General features: G+C 33.2%; 1 non-coding gene across 1 annotated transcript; it reads left to right on the top strand.

Annotated features, from left to right (window-relative positions):
* Positions 1-1689: 1689 nt before the first annotated feature.
* Positions 1690-1796, top strand: LOC123567333 (U6 spliceosomal RNA). The gene has a single exon (XR_006690249.2). It is a non-coding gene; the product is annotated as a U6 spliceosomal RNA (small nuclear RNA).
* Positions 1797-7489: the final 5693 nt, after the last annotated feature.

Here is a 7489-nt window from a genome sequence, read left to right as displayed (position 1 = left end):
TCACTTAACGTCAGGTGTTCAAGAGCAGCATGGCCAACATGATGAAACCCCGTCTCTACCAAAAATACAAAAATTAACTGGGTGAGGTGGTTCATGCCTGTAATCCCAGCTACTCGGGAGACCAAGGCAGGAAAATAGTTTGAACCCAGGAGACAGAGGTTGCAGTGGGCCCAGATGGTGCCACTGCTCTTCAGCCTGAGTGACAGTGCTAGAGCCAAGACTCCATCTCAAAAAAACAAATAAACAAAACAATAGAAATATCTTGTAGAGTTTATAATACATTTAAAAGTAAAATGACAAAAAAAGCAACACTGAGAAATAAATGGAAATTGTTGTATTTTTTAATATAATAAGAGAATACATTTAAGATAAATTAGATATACATATATTTGGTAATTTACGAGGTATTTGCTAAATATGGTGATACTAACAATTATGATAAATATTAGTAAAGGAGAAAGTTGAATAACCAAAACTTGATTAATGCAGAAGGAGAAAAAAATGATAGGAAAGGAGAAAACAACAAAACAACACCTAAAAACAACAGCATCAACCACAGAGGAAGAAAACAGAACATAGAGAAAACAAGTGATAAAATAGCAGACCTAAACCAAAATACGTAAATAACTGAATTAAATGTAAATGGATTCAGTACTACTTCAACCAAAACACAGATTATGAGATTGAATTAAAAGTAAATGCAACTACTTATTGCTTGAAGAATACCTGTTAAATAATGCAATGCTGTAGGTTGGAAGCAAACATATACAAACCAACTGACATGTCTTTATTACAAAAAAGATCAAGCGGTCCTTCAGAAAAGTAAATGTGACAAACATTAAAGAGAACTATTTCATAACTATAAAACGGTCATTTCAACAAGAAGATATAATCAAATTTTGTATGCACTTAATAATATCTTTATTTTAAGTAAAGAAACAGGTGACAGAAATTTGTGGCTTTAAGTGCCTATGTTAGAAGTAAGTGAAGCTTGAATATCAATAATGTCAGCTTAAAAGTCAGAAATAAGATGAGAAGTTCAAGTTTAAAGAAAAACAGCAGGAAAAAAATTTAAATGAGAAAGCATTGAGATAGAAAACAAATATTCTGTAGAGAATATCAGTAAAGTAAAATTTTGCAGCTGTAGAATGATATTACAAAACCTCCCAAGATGGATCTAGAAACAAAAGAGAGAAAACAAATTATCAATATCTTGAACAAAATAGGAGATATCCATATAGGTTTTACAGTTAATGAAAGAACATTGATGGATATTATGAATAATTTTTGCCAATAAATTTGAAATTTCAGATGAAATTTACAAATTAGTTGAAAGTTAAAATTTACCAAAATAGGTACAAGAAAAAATAATCTAAAAATTATCTTATATGTAACATAAATTAACATTTTTATTAAACACTTTCCTCAAAGAAAATTCCAGCACTGTGTAAGTGTAACGACACAACTCTATTTCACAAGTCAGAAAAATGCCTTTATTTCATGTTAGTCTTAATTAAATTTAGTGAGCATAGAATTTTTAATTGGCTATTATGTTACATCAACAAATGGAAGATATTTAAATCTTCCTCGGTTTCCATTGTTGCTGTTGAAAAATCAGCTTTCAGTGACTTGTTCCTACAATGTTCATGTTTTTTTTTTTCTCTCTATTAATGTTAAGATTATTCTTTTGTACTTGCTTTGACAGCACACACAGTAACATTTGCAATGTACAGGGAAGATTAACTGACCTGCTGCACAAAGATGACACACACATTTATGAAGATGATTCTTTTTATTTTCCTTAAATTTTAGGTAATTTCCCAATGATGTATATTTTCTATTTTTTTTCAAAGTCTTTGTCAATTTTCATAGTTTCCAGGTTTCTGCCAAAATTTTCCCGTTTGACTTCTATCTCACTCTAAATAAAAGCATGATTGTTTTATAGTATGTGTCTGATAAACGCAAAAATTTTCCTGTTGAATTCTTCTATTGTTTATCCTGTCTTTTGTTTCCTATTTATGTTGACTTGTAGACTAAAGGTCCTCATTATTTTGGCTGGATGCTAGACATTATGGTTTAAATTTATTTTTAGAAAAGCAATGTTTGATGTATAGAGTTTTTAAAATCTCTCCTAAGAGAATTATTTTATTCTGTCATTTACTTTGTGTCACTAACAATAGATCATCATTTTAATCTAAACACATGGCTTGAGATTTTGAAAGGACGTATCTTTTACTTCTGGCTCACCCTACATTTTAAAGTGTAGACATATGTGGTTTCAGTTGGCCTCTCATTGTACCTCTTACAAAGCATGAAATGCTACTAGAGGCAAAGTGGTCGCATGCCAAGCTGATGTCTCTGTATTTTTGTCTTTCCTTCAATCATGGTCTGATACTCTCAGTATTCAAATGCAATGTCTCCAAAACTGAGCCCTTCTTTTCTTCATAACTCTTTGTCCTCTTGTGCTTCACTATTTGGGGAGTGGTGCTACTCTTTACCTGTCTTATAGAAGCCTATGACTAGAAATCTTTGTTTACTGCCCAAATTGTCACCGCTCTAAAACAGAAAAAAAAAAAAAAAGGAAGAAAACTGTGTGAAATCTGTCTTTGATAATACAAATACTCATGTTTGCTTTAACTTTGCATAATTATTCTCATTGATTTTCTTATCTTTCAGCTGCTCTAAATGCAAATATAATTGTATTCTATCCCAGTTCAAAATCTTGAATAGGTTTTTATTGCATACAAGATGAATACACTATGTTGATCAATAAAAAATAGTTTAGCTTTATATCTTATGAGAAGATTCCTGAATCTTACTGCCAGTTTAAATCCAGACTCTACCTTTTATTCTGTTTTCTTCTACTATATGCTTATCTTCTCTCTCCTTCAGCTTTCTAACATATACAATGGTACTTACAGTAACTAACATATATTTATGCTCTACTTTCTGCATGTTACTACATGCTACAAAATTGAACACAGATATTACTTCCTGTATGATATATTTATTTATTCCTAAAGTAAAATTTTTTCTGCATGTTCTTCCACACTGCTATGCCTTTAAAAAGGTCACAATTATTTTTATAATTTTAAAAATTATATTTATAGCAAAGTCAACTTGTATATTTATGTATGGATTCTAAGGCAAAGTTGAATAAAAGTTTAAGATGAAAACTCACACAGTATTCTAGCTTGACATAGTCCTCTTTGGGGTATTCAGTGATTGCACCGAATGTATGATTTAGCTCTGCTCTGACACTCAGAAGCACAGCTAGACATTCAATTTTCTGTCTGAGCTCTTACAGCATGATTGTCTCTCTCTCTTTTAGAATACACTAGGCATAATACCAAGCTGTTGAATTTTACATGTTTTTCTATCCTGACCACTTTATACTAGAAAGTCCTAATAAATGTCTATTGAAAAAGTGCATGAATGAGTGAATGAATGAAGCTCCAGAAGAGACAAAGCCAAAATGAAAATCCAAGACATCTTTGCATTCAGGAGCTAGAATTATGTCTCACATATTTGAAGAGACTTCAAAAAATTCTCATCCCGTCTTGCTTCCATTTTCACCTTTTGGAGTTAAAAAACTGAAGTCTGGACTCATTACATTAATTTCTTTAAAAATTACTAACTGAGATTCTATTACTATACACACAAGGCACTATGTTAAGTGATTTTCAAATTAAATGTTAAGAAATATTTTCTGCCCTTGAGGGGGGATTGAGAAGCTGCAAATGAGAAGATATTTTCTAACCTAATAAGACCTGACCTCTTTCTATTTCTTTTACATTGTAAGTACAAACTGGCCATCATCTTCAGGCTCATCTCTTTCTTGCAATTATCAGACACAGCTAGGAGCAATTAGCTGACATTTTAAATATTTTACATGGGCATTCCTATAGTCAAACTCAAATGTTCATTTCATATAGCTTCCATGTTTCAACTTTTCTGGTAGTTGTGCCAGTTGCTTTGCTACTGCACGCCAGAGGTTACCATTTTATCATCCTCCAATAACATTTCCCTTGCCATTTTACAGCCTTCACTACTGACAGACCTTGTTGCATTTTTCAACTTCTGTCCACTAAAAGTTATGAAGTGAATGCCAAATATTTTAGATTTTTTGTTATGGCAGCATCCCACACTAGAACAATTTCTGATGCAGTGGTTGCTGCATAGCAACACTTCTGAAACTCAGTGCCCAAAGAAAGAAAAACAGTACCTGTTTTGTTCATACAAATACACAGATAAACTGGAAAGTATTCTGTCTGGCACTATGTGAAGAATCCAGCAGTCTCGACTGGGATTATTCTAGATCAGCCAGCTTACCAACACAAAATTTAAGAGAGTCCAGACAAAATCAACAGGACCATTTACATGACCCACAGTTAATTGCCAGCTTCTAAGAGAACTGAGTAGAAATTTTCAAGAGCTGTGCATGTGATCTTTTGACTTATATGTAATTGTTAGAAATTGTTTTAAGTTACTGATATTTAGGAGATTTTGTTTTACAGCAATGGCTAATTCATTATTGAAATTGAAACATTTTGAAAAAAAATTTATTCTTTAATAAAAGTTCCTAAAATTAGAGGTTAACGCATAATAAAACAATAGCATCAGCAACAATAATAAAAACTAAATAGGCCTGTAATAAATATTTAATTGGGAGGCTTGGCGTGGTGGCTCACGCCTGTAATCCCAGCACTTAGGGAAGCCAAGGCAGGCAGGTCACGAGGTCAAGAGATCAAGACCATCCTGGCCAACATGGTGAAACCCCATCTCTACTAAAAAAAATACAAAAATTAGCTGGGAGTGGTGGTGTGTGCCTGTAGTCCCAGCTAGTCTGGAGGCTGAGACAGGAGAATCGCTTGAACCCGGGATGCAGAGGTTGCAGTGAGCCGAGATCGCACCACTGCACTTCAGCCAGGCAACAGAGAGAGATTCTATTTCAAAAAAACAAAAAAAACAAAAAAAACAAAAAAAAAATTAATTGGTGAATGTATTGGCCAACATAGCAGTCTTGAGAGGGGTTTACAGAAGAAAATAAAAGTATAGTTTAATAATCATACCTTATACATTAAGATTTGCCCAAATGCTTACATGTTAAAAGGCATTTTGATAAAACACAAACCCAAATTAAGATAAAAAGTTTTGATAAAGTAGCAATAGATATATAATTTTTAACATAATGATATATTTAACATGCTGAAATATTTCTACCAAGGGTTTTTCTAGGCATTTTAAATATTTAAGTGAATGTAAACACTTTACAAAGAAATAAAGTTTAGAAACTATTTTTTAATCATTTATAAACCATAACTATATTATTTTAAAAATAAATCTATACATAAAAGAAGAAACAATTTTAAAATAGCACATCTCCAAGCCAAAGAACTGACATAAGAGGTTTGCATATTTTGGATCCTGATTTGTCTCCAACATGTAGTATTTGGCCTACTACACAGTAAGTGCTTAATCCTTTTTTAGTTGAATAAAGAAATCAATTACAAATAATGAAAAACAAAAGCCATGAAATACTGCATAATTTTTTGTCTCTTTTCTGGGAGACGGCTAAAAATTGATGTTTAATTATACCTAATATTTTCAGGAATGTGGAGAAAAAAAAATCTTTTCTTTTTTTTTGTTTGAGACAGAGTCTTTCTCTGTCACCCAGGCTGGAGTGCAGTGGCATGATCTCAGCTCACTGCAACCTCCACCTCCTGGGTTCATGCCATTCTCCCGCCTCAGCCTCCAGAGTAGCTGAGACTACAGGCGCTTGCCACCACACCAGGCTAATTTTGTTTTTGTATTTTTAGTAGAGACGAAGTTTCACTGTGTTAGCCAGGATGATCTTGATCTCCCGACCTTGTGATCTGCCCGCTTCAGCCTCCCAAATTGCTGTGATTACAGACGTGAGCCTCCGCGCCTGGCCTCAATAAATATTTTTTATGTATGGCAGACATTTAGTAAAACTCTAAATTTCTCAAGGCAGAGTGTACTTTTATGGAATGCATTAGTCACTGGTTACTTTCTAGGTGAAAGAAAAATTAAGCTTAGTTCAATTTAATAACATTTTTTGATGTTTTTATAATTATAATTTGAAAGCTACAAATTCTATTTCATTATAATTTTCTGTATATATTAACACAATATTTACATCATTAGAATTCAATTGAATTTAAACACGTTTATTAACACATATAGTATAGGCTTTTCAATAAAACTTCTAGTGCAATGTTTCCTAGAAAGGATTACAACTGTCTTTAGATTATTATTTATACATATGCTGAGTAGAAATAGCTGGCTGAAACACGATGAGTGTTACGCATCTAATTTTGAACATGTCAACTTAAATTTCCTCATAATTTATCCTTTTATGTTATCCTAAAGCATGTTTTATTCACGGATTCACATAGCACTGTATTGGTTCACAATAATTAATAGAATATTTATAACAATCTGGAAAACTTAAAAAATATAATGTGCTTGCAAATTCTGTTTCTGCATGAAAAATGTTAATAATGTTATCAGGAAAATAAATCACGGAAGCAAAAACACTGCATTTGTTATTTGATAAAAACTCAACTTATTATCACACTTACAAATACAACCTCAGGACTATCTCTTAACTGGTTGATGAGAGTCACTCCCAAACAATATCTCTATACTTATAATGGTTTCACCAACTAGGCAAACTGGGCTTACACAATGTGGTTCACCTTGAGAATAAACAGTGTACAGCTGGCCACAGTTATCTATTACAGCAAAATTATCCCTTTCGCTAGCATTTATTAAGAGCCTAGTTACATAAGTCATTTTGTTCTTGGTATTATAAAACTACTTAAAAACAACAGAAGATGTCACAAGTTTCCACCATCCTCTGTACAGCCATCAAAGGTAATTAATATTTTAGCTAGACTGAACTAAGTCATAAAGCAATAGGTAAAAGCATTTTTGTGTTTTGTTCCTTATGAAATAATATATGTGTACCAGAGGAGAAGACATAGAAAGTGCACAAAAATACAAAGAATAAATTCACTAGAATACTGTCACCCAGCAACAGTCATAGTTAATGTATCTCCAGGATTGTTTTCTGTTTTAGTATTTGAGATAACAGTATATATTACATCATAAACATATCCCATGTAATTAATATTATAATGAATTTCAATGTAAGAAAGATTTCTAAAAGTGAATGTTTATTGCAAAATTCATAAAGCTGTATAGCATGGAGGTTAAATTCACACTAAGGAGTCAGTTGGAGGGTGTCATTCCTTACTCTATCTCCGCCAGCTAAGTATGTGAGCTTGGACAAACAGCTCAACTTTTCCTCTTTCCTCACCCCACACACCCCTGACTCCAGGCAACCCCACACCCACCAGATGACCCTGTCCCCTGGCCACAGGAGGCAGGAGCAGGCTGGAAAGAGCAGGCACTGCCCCCAGGAGCAAGTCCCAGGACAGCCCTGGGAGGCCAGGCATGGTGA

Source organism: Macaca fascicularis, chromosome 10 (assembly GCF_037993035.2).
Source record: "Macaca fascicularis isolate 582-1 chromosome 10, T2T-MFA8v1.1".
Taxonomy (NCBI): Eukaryota; Metazoa; Chordata; class Mammalia; order Primates; family Cercopithecidae; genus Macaca; species Macaca fascicularis.
This window is presented reverse-complemented; position numbering and strand designations above follow the sequence as displayed.